The following is a 17,046-nucleotide window of genomic DNA, read 5'->3' on the forward strand; positions in this document are numbered from 1 at the left end:
GTGATCAGTAAGGTGTTCTGAGTGTTTTTAGTGCATTGCTATGCGGTTGGTAGAGTGTTTTGGGTGGTTTCTAATTTTATGGATGGTAGGATTCTATAATGCAATATGGTTGCTGTAGGACATTACTCCCCAGATGAGTAATGTACTTAAAGGGCTCTATTTTCGTGCACTAATTTTGTACTTAATATACTAAAAATTCATCTTTAGTACTTCTTAAGACAATCTTAAAAACATCTAAGTGTACTCAACTGTGCTATTTTGAGACACCATGAAATATGAACAAAAATGTGCTTTTAATATACTATCTCTGTATTTAAAAAATATATTTAGTTACCACTTGTAGTACACTATGGGTTCAAATGTACTATAAGTAGTATCTAAATACATTTTTTAAATACAGAGATAGTATATTAAAAGCACATTTAAGTTCATATTTCATGGTGTCTCAAAATAGCACAGTTGAGTACACTTAGATGTTCTTAAGATTATCTTAAGAAGTACTAAAGATGAATTTTTAGTATATTAAGTACAAAATGAGTGCACGAAAATAGAGCACTTTAATACATTATAGAAATGTACTTTTTTTCACCTGGGTCTGTGGTTGCCAGAGTGTTTCTATGCACCCTCTAAAATGTTGTGAGCGGTTTTAGCCTAAATTAAATCTGTTCATCATATAAAGTGATCAAGTCTCTTCAGAAAATTTGGACTAAACCGCTCAATTCTTATGGGTTAGTTTTAGGATCTCTTTATGAACCTTTTGAAGCATCAAACTGGCAGTTGCGTAGATGCCTATGGAGGGTACAGAAATGGCTGATTTTATTAAAAAGATCTTAATTTGTGTTTCGAAGATGAATGAAAGTCTTACGGGTTTGGAATGACATGAGGGTGAGTAATTAATGTCAGAATTTTCATTTTTGGGTGAACCAAAAAATACCAAGAAATGCCAAGCAGAGTTTCATAACTAGAGCCTCTGGCTGCTCCCTCTGTTTTCTGTTATTGTGCTGTTTCTGCGTCAGTGTGGACGGGAAACTGGACCATGTGTTACAACACAAGACTTTTGAGCTACAAACAGATGCAACACTTAATGAAATAAAACCTTCATGATGCATGTTTACACAGAGCACAGGAGTAAAAAAAGAGATCCTCCCTCACACTCCAGATCTCCAGAAATGGAACTTCACACTGTCTGTTCCTGAACTTCCTTAAAGGTTCAATAATGTTTAGATTTGGTGATTGGAGAAGCCTTGAAAGATGTCTGAAATCTGCTATTCATGAAACCATTCTGCATTTGTTCGGGAGATGGAAAAACATTGAGGAAACAGTGTTTGCTCCACAACGTCCACCTGGTCCAAACTGACTCATGTTTGTTGGCCGTTGCACGACCATGCCGAGCAATAGGCTAACGGTTCCTAACAGTAAACCCATCCTATTTAGGAATTAGTCTGAAAGATGATTCAACAGAGCACAGTTTTTTTTGTTTTGTTTTTCAGAACTTGGGGGCTGTAACGGTTTTGGGGCCATTTCGCCATGTTTTTGATTTTGTTCTGCAAGTTTTGGCATTGACTTCCATTGAATCGATAATGGGAACCGATTTGATTACTAACATTCTTTAAAATACCTTATTTTATGTTCCACAAAAGAAAGCCATAAAGGTTTGAAACAAAATGAGGGTGAGTAAATAAGTTAAAGGATTAGTTCACTTCAGAATTCAAATTTCCTGATAATTTACTCACCCCCATGTCATCCAAGATGCTTTCTTCAGTCAAAAATAAATTATGGTTTTTGAGGAAAACATTCCAGGATTTTTGTCCATATAGTGGACTTCAACGGACTGCAAATGGTTGAAGGTCAAAATTACAGTTTCAATGCAGCTTCAAAGGGCTCTACAAAGTTTGAAATAAATTGTCATATACGATATGCTAGTGCAAGTATATAACAATTAGTTCAAACTTTGACCTGTGGAGGGCAGTAATACACTCAGCAGCGTCTACACTGCCGGAATTCTAATAGAGAAGAAGAAGAGAGCTAGTTCAAGACAAGCATTTATGGTTAAAACATATATAATTTTTAATTTTTTTTAGAAAATGGGTTAGTCGTTTCACTAGACAAGACCCTTATTCCTCAGTTGGGATCGCGTAAAGCCCTTTGAAGCTGCATTGAAACTGTAATTTTGACCTTCAACCATTTGGAGTCCGTTGAAGTCCACTATATGGAGACAAATCCTGGAATGTTTTCATCAAAAACCATAATTTCTTTTTGACTGAAGAAAGAAAGACATAAACATCTTGGATGAGATGGGGGTGAGTAAATTATCAGGAATTTTTTATTTGAAAGTGAACTAATCCTTTAACACTTGCTTGTTACTTCTGCCTACGTCATGTGTGACCTTTTCAACATGATTACATAATGCGTGGCGCATTTACAGAGCTAGAGCAAGATGAGCATTTGTGGTTAAACAGTATATGATTTTTTTTTTTTTTTTTATTTTAGAAAATGACAGATCATTTCACTAGACAAGACCCTTATTCCTCGGCTGGGACTGTGTAGATCCCTTTGAAGCTGCATTGAAACTGCAATTTGGACCTTCAACCCACTGGTAGCCGTTGAAGTCCACTATATGGAGAAAAATCCTGGAATGTTTTCATCAAAAACTTTAATTTCTTTTCGACTGAAGAAAGAAAGACGTAAACATCTTGGATGACATGGGGGTGAGTAAATTATCGGGAAATTTTAATTCTGAAGTGAACTAATCCTTTAATTTTCATTTTCGGGTGGACTATCCCTTTAAGGGCTAGTGCATGTTCTTGTGGTTCCATCAGCCAATCAGCACTGTCATGATGTCATTTTCCTTCCATGTTCAACATCAATTTGCTCCATGAACGTTCCCTCGCCTAAAAGGACCCCAACAGATGCGCCACATGAAACAGGCCTTTAACTTTGAACTAAATCCCAATTATTTTTGGCTATCCTTTGTACTTACTCTGTCTTTTCTCTGTCTGTCTCATTGTCTGTCTCTTTCCTTGACTGATCATCTTATCAGGCCCTTAAGCAACACCACTTTAGATAATTAACTAGTTTTATCCTGCATTAACCCCCTGAAGAGCCACACAATAATCAGTCACTGTGACCAGTGACCACCTGGGTCTGCACCTAAACCAACCAATCATGACAGACTCGCCACTGAATGAGTCTTTCATTTCATACTAAATACCTTAAAGGGATAGTACACCCAAAAATGAAAATCCTGTCATCATTTACTCACCGTCAAGTTGTTCTAAACCTGCATGAAATTCTTTCTTCTGCTGAACACAAAGGAAGATATTTTGAAGAATGTTGATAATCAAACAGTTACTGGTCCCCAATGACTTACATTAGAAAAAAAAAAAAAAAAACTATGGAAGTCAACAGGGGCCAGAAACTGTTTACTTACCGACACTCAGAAGAAGAAAGAATGTAATACAGGTTTGGAACAACCTGACGGTGAGTAACTGATGGCAGAATTTTCATTTTTTGGTGAACTATCCCTTTAAAGATCTGATGATGACATGCCCACACCTTTCTATCTATTACATATGTCTTTCATATATTAAATTAAACCTTTAAATTGTGGTACAGTACATTACAAACCACATAACATTTACATATGCACTATTGTTTAAAGGTTTGGTGTCAGTAAGATTTAATTTTTATTATTTTTGAAAGATATTAATACTTTAGTTCAGCAAGGATGCATTAAATTGATCAACAACAAAGTATCAACAATTATAATGTGACAAAAGTTTTCTATTTCAAATAAATACTGTTTTTTTTTTTTTTCTATTCATCAAAGAATCCTGAAAAAATCCTGTTTCAACAAAAATATTAAGCAGTACAACATTAAATAAACTGAAACTTTATTTGAATTGAAAATATGGAAATAAACTGAAAGTAATAGATTCTGATGGATTTTCACCCCCGCTTCCAGACTGTGTATGTTGAGTGTATTTATTTCCAGTACTGCGATCAGATGTCACTTGTTTCTCTAAGGGGTTTAAGTCAGATCCCCCCCACCCCATTTAATTACGCAGAAAGACTATAGGATAACCAGGTCAGGATTTACAGCACTCCATGTGGGAATACACAGTCTACCAGCAACCATCCATCATACCAGCTAATAAAAAAATGTTCCCCATGTACACAGTCGGCAAACAGAGAGAGAGAGACAGTGAGAGGGACTGCTCAACATCAGATGGTCTAAAATAGCAAACGTGCGTTTGTGGCGGAAACACTGCTCTGATCATTGCCATCTGTCTCAGAACTGATGTAAGTGTAAGGCTTGGAATAATGGAGAGACAAGGAAATACTGAGGGATTTAGAATGGCAATGGTAATTTTGCCTTTAAAATGTCCATTTATTGTGCAATTATGTTATAAAGTAGGTTCCATGACATCTCAATTCTGATTGTACCAGATAGCAGCTTTTGTGTGGCACTCTATTTTAAACTTAATGGTAATGGCCTGAGCGCATGCTGCAGTGTTCAAAGATCTCCTGGGATTCCAGTCGCTTGTCTATGAGTTCTGGATATGTAAAGAATTCTGTCCGAGTGGAAAAAATGTGTCTGACAGGAAAAGCAACCCGCCAGAATGCATTTAAATGTGTGTGTGTGTGTGTGTGTCTGTGTGTGTGTGTGTGTGTTTGTGTGTGTGTGTGTTTGTGTGTGTGTGACAGAGAGAAACTAATACACAGCAGAAGACTGTCAGTTTTGACTATAAACTAAGCTACTAATGCATATATAACGAATAATAATTATTACAGTGCAATTTAAATTCATCGCTGTATTTATCAACATAGAAATGTGTAACTTCTATTTTTTAGCATGCAGTGTCCAAAATTAACACTCAACAAGTCCCAAAATGCAAATGAACAATGACAGAAAGTTAGAATTACTGGTTCCTAAAAATTCCTACAAATAAATATATAAATAAATAAAATTAAAAGGTAAAATATTTTTTTTAAAACAGTAATAAAACAATAGATAAGAACAACAGGCTGACCCCAGCAGATGTTTTCAGGGTGACAGTGACCTCTAGTGGTCATGATAGTTGCCAATTTGATTATGTCAGGGCAGGTTTTTTTATATGCTCACATTTAACATATAAAGTGTATATATATATATAATGCAGTTTTTTTTTCTACATTTCTGCATTTCTGGTAAACTAAAAATGTCCATAAAATAATTACATGACATTTGTGTGTATAGAAATAATCTGATTTAAAGAATTAAATCAGAATAAAATTTTTTATATATATATATATATATATATATATATATTTAATATATGTAATTTAATTGACTTCTTACTAATTCTGATTTAATTTAATATATATAATTTTTTAGTGTATATAAAAATTGCAGGCAAAATATTTCACAAAAGATTTGAATGGTACTGTTCAAAATACAAAGAAAATGTATTTGGACACTTTGTGGTTGTCAAATGTTAGTGTAACAAAAAAGTTTCTCTGAGGGGTCAGATCCCGTCAGATTAAGATTAGGTCAGATTTTTTTGAAAAATAAAATAAATAAAAAATAAATAAATACATGACATTTGTGTATACAGAAATAATCTGATTTAAAGAATTAAATCCGAATAAAAGCGGAACAGTTTTTCTTTTACAAAAAAGTTATAAAAGTGATCCAGAATTAGCATTAAATGTTCAATTAAATCCACCAAATTAACAAATAATGTCATTGGGGTTTAGGCTGCAATTTGCACGTCTTCCAGCAGATGGCTCTAACAGCGTACCTCCACAAGATATCTACATCAACTGGAAAACTGAAGTCAATGTCTTTTTCTGTGGCACTTTGATATATACATGAGTATATGATTTTCCTTTCTTTTTTGCGTGTTAAAACTATTAGATATATTATATATAGATGAACTGTTATCTAACGCCAAATTAGTTACTTCATTTCTGACACAAATACTTTAAGTATAGAACTTTTTCCTCAATTTTAGGCTGTATCTGGAACACAGAAAGTCCCAGTATTCACAGTCCAATGTAGTGCAGCAGGAACTATGAATCAGGGGGCTTATTTTGAGTTTTCAAAGAGCATCTTTGTCCATTTTTGTCAGATGGATGGAGCTCTTTCCCTCCAGCTGTGTTAACGGAGGGGTTTCTCTGTCAACAGTGCCCTACATTGTCCCTGAGAACAGCCATGCAGCACACACACTACAAGTCTTAATGGCACAAACTGTGGAAGTTAGAAAACAAACAACACAACAAATAGGAGGCCATGAACACATTGGAAGGGAGATGATATTGTGATTGCCAGTTAAACATTTGGAATCACACCAGTGTGAATCAGGGGCGCCGATTGTGTATTGCTGCCTGGAAAATGCTAAAGAATTCATTTCAACAAAAATGAGTGAAGTATAGGTACTATAAGCCTACATTAAAGGGACAGTTCACCCAAAAAATGAAAATTTGATGTTTATCTGCTTACCCCCGGGGCATCCAAGATGTAGGTGACTTTGTTTCTTCAGTAGAACACAAATGATGATTTTTAACTCCAATCGTTGCGGTCTGTCAGTCATATAATGCTTGTCAACGGTAAATCCATCTATAAGAGTCAAAAAAACATGCACAGACAAATCCAAATTAAACCCTGCGGCTCGTGATGACACATTGATGTCCTAAGACACGAAACGATCGGTTTGTGCGAGAAACTGAACAGTATTTATATCATTTTTCACCTCTAATACACCACTATGTCCAACTGCCTTGCGCATCCGGTTGGTGAGGTCTAAAAACGCGTTCTGATGACGGAAGTGATGTCTCGCGCCTATACTTCAATGAGTGTGAGACATCACTTCCGTTGTCAGAGCGCGGTCAGACCTCACCAACCGGATGCACAAGGCAGTTGGACATAGTGGTGTATTAGAGGTGAAAAATGATATAAATACTGTTTCTCGCACAAACCGATTGTTTCGTGTCTTAGGACATCAATGTGTCGTCACGAGCCGCAGGGTTTAATTTGGATTTGTCTGTGCGTGTTTTTTTGACTCTTATAGATGGAGTTACCGTTGACAAGCATTATACGACTGACAGACCGCAACGGTTGGAGTTAAAAATCATCATTTGTGTTCTACTGAAGAAACAAAGTCACCTACATCTTGGATGCCCTGGGGATAAGCAGATCAACATAAAATTTTCATTTTTGGGTGAACTATCCCTTTAACTTGTTCATGCAACATGCAACTGTAGCCAATCAGCAGTGAGGGGCGTGTCCACTCATGATAGGGAGGAGGAGAGTGAGCATGAGAGAGATTTGAAGACTGTAGAAAGAGAGATGTCTGAGAGACATTACAAAAGAGAAAGGGTCAGAGGAATATTACTGGAAAAAGAATGGCTATGATCAGGCAAGAGTTTTAGGACCCACGTTAATATTAGAAAAGCTTTCCAGCACAGGAGAGACCGAAGCGCAAGGCCTGAAAACAGACGCCAAGGTTGCGCTGTTTCTGCTCCATATGTAAGTAACATTGGTTTTGCTGTGTTTCACGTAACCAAGAAATGCTGTTGTTGTTATAATGTTAGCTATAGTAACAGAACAGTTTTGAGTGTCGTCATTTGTCAACAGCTGCTGTGCTGCTGGCAACTAACTACGACTACAACTATATAATCTTGTGTACTGTATGTTCATTTTTTGTTCTTGCCGTTTGCTCGTCAACTTCGCTTTATTTTCTGTGAAGCATTATTTTGTTTAGCTTCAGCTATGATAAAGAGACATCCACTCTTGCGTGGCATGTTCATGCATTCTGGGGGTGGAGCAATGAATTGGGGGTGGAGCAATGGGCAGAGGGGTGTGTTTGTTTGGGTTGGTTACAAATATCAACAGTGTTTCTCAGATATTGCTTACTGCACCTTTAACTGGACAAGTGCAAGCAAGGCATTCTTTTTATTTCTTTTTATGTGTTTCAAAAAAGAAGGTAATATGGCCTTAAAACAACATTTGATGAGTAAATAATTACTGAAATGTATTTTTTGTGTGAACTAGAGGTCGACCGATTGATCGGCCGGCCGATATATTGGGCCGATTTTTGGCATTTTTTTAATTAATCGGCATCGGCCGATTGTGCTGCAAATTCGGCCGATTGATAGGCAGGCGCGATTGCCATTCCACTGGCATAAAGGACCAGTTATACTTCATTTTTCACGTTCCGCTGCATCTCGCGCACAGTTGAGCATGCGAGCCTTTCAAAGTATACTCTGAGCGCGTAAAAAACGGATTTAGTTTTAGCTCTCAAGTCACTCACACATGCCCTGTTGTACACACGGATCATCCTGCACGCGGACGGGGTGTGCAAGCCTTTAACCAGCTGTAGTTCAGGCTACAAGTAGGCGCTGGTACCAAAACCTGGTAATGAGCCCAGCGGTTAAATTATTATACAAGCCTGCGTTGTATAGATAAACTCTGACGTTATCAATTCTGTTTCTGTACGTTACTGGAGAATTTCTCTCCTTCTGAGGCTGCGTGTGAGACAGAGCAACTCACACTCTGCAGCCGTGCCCTGTTGACACACAGCTTCAACTAATGATGGCAGGGGGAAAACAGACCGTTTTGAAAGAGTAATTACGTTGTAGCCTACTAGAATTAATGCCGACCATGTTTATCATAAGTGCAACAAGTCATTTGCATGTGAAAGTAGAAACATGCGCAATTCAGACGAAACTTCTGGCTCAAACGTGCATATTAACTTTCCTCATTAAATGTGTCTGTGGGTCCGACACAGCCTCCACAACATCATCACTCGTGGCCAGTGCACTCTATGCAGTTATGAGCAGCAGTCTGTGTAAAATGGGTGAACTCTTATTTTTGTTATCACTTAGATTATGGCTATTTGACTTACAGTATAGAAGCATGCTTCAGAATAGTTTTGAGGAGATGCTTAAAAAATTGAGCCATGTATTATTAGTACTATGAATTAGGCTACTGCTAAGTTAATTTGACAGTCTAGATTTTTGATTACCTGTTTTGTTATTATCTGTTATTTTTGGTGCACTGATTGGAGAGGGTTGTGTTGTTTAATAAATGTTTAATTTAAGCAATTTTCTGTATAACGTCTTTTTACTTAACTGTTAGATTTTATGAGATGAAGGGGGAAAAAAAGAAAATCGGCCAAACATATTGCCCAAAAAAGTGGCATCAAATATCGGCCATTGGCTGCCCTGATTTCTAAATATCGGCATCGGCCAGAGAAAACCCATATCGTTCGACCTCTAGTGTGAACTGTCCCAGAGACAGAAGAGGTAAATAAACTCCAAGCGGATGAAAGCCATCTCTGCTAAAGACTGTGATTTATGGCAGTGTTTTATGGTTTTTAAACCATCTGCTCAGAGGTTTCCACTGTGAATTTTACAGATTTTTAAATAATTATATTGTGTAACATGGACTTCACCAATTTGTGAGATCTTCATTTTACCTTAACTGAGTAATTTCTTGCTTTTTTTGTGGTATCATTAGGTAAGAGTTAACTATTTTGTTGTTGTTGTTGTTTTTATTCACTCATATATCAGCAGCTGCATATTATCTGCAGTGCCAGGTTATTGTCAAAGCTATGTGATGATTTTTTTTTAATTGGCTGATGCTGCTGGTTAATGTTTAAAGGTAGCGAATTCTGACAAACTCTGTTGATATTTGAAATCACCAAACAAACACGGCCCTACCCAAAAGCATGACACACCTATCTTGATAGCTCCGCCTCCAAATTCAGGAACACGCTATGCAGCACAGGCACCTCCCCTCTCATGAGTGTATACGCCCCTTACTGCTGATTGGCTACAAGTGTGTTTTGGTGCTCGGTTTGATTCACTTTCAACAGTGTATCTCAGAAATCGCTTACTGCACCTTTAATTGCAGTTTTGTCTTTCTCTTTTTTGCTGTTCTACACTTAATTGAATTTATATTGTCATGTGATATTGTTAGACTGGATGACGTCATCTGAACCTTACCATACCTTGACTTTTAGTGAATTGACACCATGGTGTGAACATTACGAAATCTGATCATAAATCAGTATTTGCTGAAAGTGGCCAAGCTCTCAAGATCAAGAGTGCTCACACGTGTTTTCCTCAGGGGAGTTTATTTCCCGGTGGAAATCTTCAGTGCATCAATTATTCATATCCATCTAAAAACAGAAACACTAGCAGCACACTTACACGGCACAAATGCATCTCAAATTTCACCTTCACTTCAGCCGTCCTCACGACAGACCACATTCATCCAATCCATTATTCCACATCATTCAATGAACTCCATGACTCCAGATCCCTCCTAAAATGAAAGTCTAGGTAATGTTACAAAATGACCATCTGCTTCAAGCGATAATAGTTTTGCAACATGAGTTTAACAGTTCATAGAGGCGAAAGCGATCAAATTTAAAAAGCTAGCTTGATCCAAACATCTGGTTGTTGAAAGGAATAGTTTATACAGAAATGAAAATTCAGGATTTATTCACCCTCTTTCAGTGAAGAAAGCTGCACAGCTCCAAAATGACAAGAAAATCACTATAAAATAAGTGAATACTGACAAATTTCAGTCATTTCATCATACGAAGCTACCGCATGGCTTCAGAAGATTTGAAATACAGTGCATTAGTCATACTTTTATATTATTTTTACTGTCCCTTTAATGCACTACACTGATTTATATATATATATATATATTTTTTTTTTTTGAAATGTAGAGAATCAATACATACTGTACAGAAAGAAACAAAGAAACATTCATTTGTGTGGCCAATTAGATCTACTGCTAGACACACAAATTTAGTGTGTGAGTTACAGTCCAAACTAAAGTCAAACACATAGAGGCTGATCACTGATAGGATGCACACTCACAGGCACACTCTAAAAAATCAGGGTCCCTGTTTCATGTTGATTTACTAACTGCAGGTCTCCAATTGATTCATCCTGTATATCTGAGACTGAGAGACGTACTCATCCAGCTTAGCCTGATACAAATCCACCTATCACATACAGCACACGGTAGGGCACTGTCTGTACACCACACACACACACACACACACACATAAACATGGAGTTTACATTTCTAGCAACTAAAGTGCCATAACAAATCCACCTGCAGAGGTGAGTGACATTAGGCTGTTTAGCTATTAGCAGCAATGTGTCTGTTCTAATAGAGCTCTGACAATTAACACTTGGATATTTGAATAACACATCACAGCAACATGAGAGACCAGACAGTCAGTTTCCGAAAACCTCAGGTGCATAACCTGCTAAAACGAATAAAGAGGAACACTCTCAAAACTGATGACAGGAACAGACGCAATTTAGTGCAGAAACAAATAGATCATTCATATTGGTTCATTCATTATGAGTTAATAAAAATAAAAAATCCACAGAATAAAAAATAAAAAAGGTAATTGCAACTTTTTATCTCCCAATTCTTACTTCTTACCTATGAATTTTAAGATTATATCACTCAATTCTGACTTTTTTCTCAGAACTGTGAGATATAAAATCACAATTACCTTTTTTATTTGTTATTTGTAGCAAAAACAAGCTTCCATAAAATAATACTTTTATTTAGGACGGACACATTAAATTGATCAAAAGTGACAGTAAAGATATTTATAATGTTATTAAAGATTTTTATTTCAAATGAATGCTGTTCTTTTTAAACGTTCTATTTATCAAAGTGTCATGAAGAAAACAAAAACAAAAATATTAAGCAGCACAACTGTTTTTAACTCTTTCACCACTAGTGTGAAAAATCTGTACTTTTACTTCACTACGCTGGGCTTCGCAGTCAAAGCGGCATTACGTTGTGAAAGTGCGGACTCAGAGGAAGACCGCAAGGGTTTAGGGTGCCATTTGGGACAGGGCCTTGATCAAACAAGTTGGCAAAGCTGTCTAAATTGGTTCGTGAAACAGTTTGAATGATTTGTTCAGTTCCCTGCACGCACTGAATCGTCTGAAGCGGTTTCTCACTCTCTGATGAATGAAGTGGATGAAGTGGCAGTCGACCTACAGTCAATTAAAAGCCAATCTGCAAATGCGTTCTATTGTTTGCCAGCGATGAAGATCTTTATTAGTTGAACTGCATATGCTGTCTGTGAACAATTCCACAGGTATCATTTGCATTCGATTTCAATTCATACAGCCCTACATTTTACAACCAAACAGATAATTAAGCCACGATAACAAAGTATGTAGCATTTCTGTACCGTTTTTTTTTTTTTTTTTGGACATATATCTTAATTTATATATTAAATAAGCTACCATTGTATGAAATAAACACCCACCGTCCCGTGGTAATTTAGGTAGCCATGGCGGCGCCGGCGACCTGTTCGTCTTGAAAATTAACACCTTTGCGTAGACACAGTTAACCAGTTTACACACGCCTGCAGAAATATACATTTGATTACATTTTGGAGAACAAACGAAAGAATATCCGTCAATGTGCATTTGATCATTGTTTGTGTTCAGATGTTCAGCGGTTATGAGCACGAGCACATGTAAAGAGTTTTCTCTCTTTCTTTCAAATGTAGCTGTATACGTTATACAAAGCAAAGACATGCAATGATATTTGGGCTACAGATGCCAGAAATAATGCTTGTCTCTTCTGTGTTTATTGCAAAGATATCTAATTATGATAATAATAATTTAAATATCTAATATCTAAATAATAACATGCTATTGTATTGTTGTATACATACATACATACATGCATGCATACTGTACACACACACACACACATATATACACACACACACATATATATATATATATATATATATTTATTTATTTATTTATTTATTTTTACTTTGAGTAAATATTTCTATAAGTACTTGTACTTTGACTTGAGTTTATACTCTACCCACCTCTGGGCCCCCAGAATATTTTGTTGTATGAATATCTGAACATACAATATATTAAAAGAAGGAAAAGAGCCTCTACTTTAAAAAAATAAACAACTGAATATGGGCAGGTTTCATTTAAAAAAAAAAAAAAAGCCAAAAATCCGAGAAAATCGCATTTTTGTCAAACATTACGTCCGGATCAAATCGTGTCCATCAACACCCCCAAAGCTTGTACAGTCCTGTACCTCTTTGTGGATTCAACATTTCTTTCGGTAACATTAGGCAGCTCTGATTTATATGCTGTTTAATGTTTGATGATCGCTTTAGTTTACATGTGCATAAGCAATGCTTTTATCATTTGTTTCTGCTTCTTCTTCACCCGTGTTTTGATCCAGAGATTCTGTACGGTTTCAAAAGATGTGTAATAGCGCCAATGAAAATGTGGATTGCCGGAAAATTTTGTCAATGGCAAGGAAGCATTGTGTCATAAATGATGGAAAATTCTGTCAATGGCAAATGTTTCTTGAGCAGCAAATCAGCATAGTAGAATGATTTTTGAAGGATCATGTGATACTGAAGACTGCTGAAAATTCAGCTTCAGTATATTTTAAATGTAAGTCCTTGACTATAGCATCCTGTATGGTATGTTTGTCACGTATACAAGGACACCTTCACTACACACACACACACACACACACACACACACAAACAAACAAACACAAGCACACACACACTCATATTTTACTGTCATGGACTTTGACCGTTATAATATAAAGAACTGTCCACAGACACGAGCAGCAACATAAAATCATGTGAGTGTTCAAGGTTGCACTGTTATGACAGACAAAATTAAGTTGTTGTTGTTTTTTTTGTTTTTTTTTCTGGAGAGCTACAGCATGATTGTAAAGAGTGAGCAGTGTGTGTGTGTGTGTGTGTGTGTGTGTGTGTGTGTGTGTGTGTGTGTGTGTGTGTGTGTGTGCATGTTAGTGTACGTGCGTGGTTGTGTATAGCTACTGCAGCATATGATGAATGTGTTTTGAACATGAAAATAGATTGCCTACTTCATATCACCAGGGAGAAATTCAGACAGAGGGAAAAAAAGCAAGGAATTTGAAAGAAGTATGTGACGGACAGTTCCGAGTACATAAACAGTGCACGAGAAACAGAAAAGAAAAATATAAAGACACGAGGATGAAAGTAAAACGCTTATAGGCTCATGTTCAATTTTTTTTGTTCCACTACTACAGAAAACAAGGCTGCCTACATGAGATTACAAAAACAATACGACAGTAAAACGTGCATTCAGTAAGTATTCACTCATTAAAAAAGTAATTTGTACTAATATGTTGTATGTTTATGCTGCCTTTTATTATTTTAAAATAAATGAATGAAAATAAATAAATAATCGAAAATATGTATAATTTACTACTTATTATATATGTACACTACTGTTCAAAAGTTTATAGTCCATAAGATTTAATGTTTTTGAAAGAAATCTCTCGTTCACCAAGGCTGCATTTATTTGATCAAAATACAGTAAAAACAGTAATGTGAAATATTTTTACAATTTAAAATAACTGTTTTCTATGGAAGCTTGATTCCACCATGGAATAAAATAGTATAAAAAAAAAAAATAAAAAAAAAAAAAAAAGGAAATTGTGACATTTGTTTAGATTATAACTTTTTTTTTTCCTCAGAATTCAGTCTTTGTTTTTGAGATATAAACTCATAAAAAGTTGTGAGATAAAAAGTTGTAATTACCCTTTTTACATGTTGGAAATAAGCTTCCATTCAATCCTATTATGATCAGTGTTCAGCTGCTTAATATTTCAGTGGAAAACATGATACATTTAAAAGACTGGCATTTATTGGAAATAGATTATGTCTTTACTGTGACTTTTGATTAATTTAATATGTCCTTGCTGAATAAAACTATTAATTTCTTTTTTTTTTTTTTTTTTTAATCTTACTGACCCCAAACTTTTGAATGTTAGTGTATATAGCAAATGAATTATTCCTAACATGGGTTTTTCCTTCCCTATTCTTTTTTTTTAGGCTAATTCTTTTGGCTCAAATTTTCACGGGAGCTAATTATGGACCAGCCTGGGGAAAGACGTTCACACACTCACTCACAGAGGACTGCACATATCCACATCAGTGTTAATGAAACAATACCATCACTGTGATTAAAAGGTGTCGGGATGGGAGTTACTTAAAGCTGGAGAATGAAGAAAATCTCTGTTTTTTTTTTGTGTTTTTTTTCTCTTTCACACATAGAAGCACATTTGCACCTCTCTGGAAACACACACAGATTCTCTTACAGTGAAGTGACATTCTTGAGTGCCAAATTGTGAACATTTTTACAGAGCTAATCAAAGAAAAGTATGTAAATACAGCAGGAGGCTCAAAAATTTACACAACACCATGCAGAGTGTGTGGGAGTGTGAGAAATCATGCAAGTCTGTATGTGAGTGTCTATTTTTTTTTAGCACAGTATGCAGCATGTATACGGTGTACAGCAAATTTTCTGAATGTACAGCTGATTCAAACAACCAGAGGGCATTGTATGGAATACTGTATCCCACAATGCAATCCACTCATTTCCAGAGCCACAATTAATAAAATAGTACTTTTTTTAAAGGGGTGGTTCATTGTGATTTCACTTTTTTAACTTTAGTTAGTGTGTAATGTTGCTGCTTGAGCATAACAGTATCTGCAAAGTTACAGCACTTAAAGTTCAATGCAAACGGAGATATTTTCTTTTAAAGAATTCTCTGTTTAAAGGATTAGTTCACTTTTAAATAAACTTTTGCTGATAATTTACTCACCCCCATGTCATCCAAGATGTCCATGTCTTTCTTTCTTTAGTCGAAAAGAAATTAAGGTTTTTGATGAAAACATTCCAGGATTTTTCTCCATATAATGGACTTCAATGGACACCAAACGGTTCAAGTTCCAAATGACAGTTTCAGTGCAGCTTCAAAGGGCTTTAAACGATACCAGACGAAGAATAAGGGTCTTATCTAGCAAAACGATCGGTCATTTTCGAAAAAAATACAACTGTATATTCTTTATATAAACAAACGTTCGCCTTCTAAGTGCCTCCGCCAAAACCGCATTTCTGTATTCTCCAAAAAGCTTACGCTGTATGTCCTACGCCTACCCTATTCAACTTACGGAAAAAAATTTAACTGGCGCTGCGTTTATTCCGTAAGTAGAATAGGGAAGGCGTAGGACATACAGCGTAAGCTTTTTGGAGAATACGGAAATGCGGTTTTGGCGGAAGCACTTAGAAGGCGAACGTTTGTTTATATAAAGCATATACATTTACATTTTTTTCGAAAATAACCGATCGTTTCGCTAGATAAGACCCTTATTCCTCGTCTGGTATCGTTTAAAGCCCTTTGAAGCTGCACTGAAAGTCTAATTTTGTCCTTCAACCGTTTGGAGGCCATTTAAGTCCATTATAAGGAGAATAATCCTGGAATGTTTTCGTCAAAAACCTTCATTTCTTGCCGACTGCAGAAAGAAAGACATGAACATCTTGGATGATATGGGGGTGAGTAAATTATCAGGAAAAGTTTATTTAAAAGTGGATTAATCCTTTAAGGACTACAACAAACGCCTGGTTGGGACTACAACAAGCCTCTTCCCGGGTTGGTGACATCACTAACCCTAAAATTTACATAAACCCCGCCCCCGAGAACACGCAACAAAGGGGGTGAGGCCATGTTACTGCATTACAGTACATAACACAAATGTAATAGCATGTCATAAAAGCAAGATGACAAAATGATAAGTTATAACCATAATTAATCTAAACTATACCTGTTTTATCTTCATGCAGCATGTATTCTCTGGCTCTGTAGGATCTTACAACAGTTCCCACACCAGCGATTTATAGATTATCATGACAGAATATGCTAATCAATAACTTTAAGATAACGTTAGTTAACTCCACATCAGCTACATAAATTCATCAACTAACTGTTCAGAAATGTCCTGTTGCATTCTACATGTTGTCACTTCTTCTTGAGTCTCTCCATCATTGTCCGACTCCGTTTTGAACATAAAAGGCTGAACAGTTTCTGACATTTTCAGTAAGTCTGCCTGAGTTAATCGGCGCTGCTAACACAAGCTCCTGAAACTCCGCCTCCTTTTGAGAGCAGCAGCTCATTTGCAT

The 17,046-nt window shown here is 36.2% G+C and overlaps 1 protein-coding gene across 8 annotated transcripts in view; it reads right to left on the minus strand.

Annotated features, from left to right (window-relative positions):
• Positions 1 to 17,046, minus strand: part of sh3pxd2aa (SH3 and PX domains 2Aa) — a 123,970-nt gene that overhangs the window by 56,776 nt on the left and 50,148 nt on the right. The gene's annotated exons all lie outside the window — the stretch shown is intronic.

Source organism: Ctenopharyngodon idella, chromosome 1, assembly GCF_019924925.1.
Source record: "Ctenopharyngodon idella isolate HZGC_01 chromosome 1, HZGC01, whole genome shotgun sequence".
Lineage (NCBI taxonomy): Eukaryota > Metazoa > Chordata > Actinopteri > Cypriniformes > Xenocyprididae > Ctenopharyngodon > Ctenopharyngodon idella.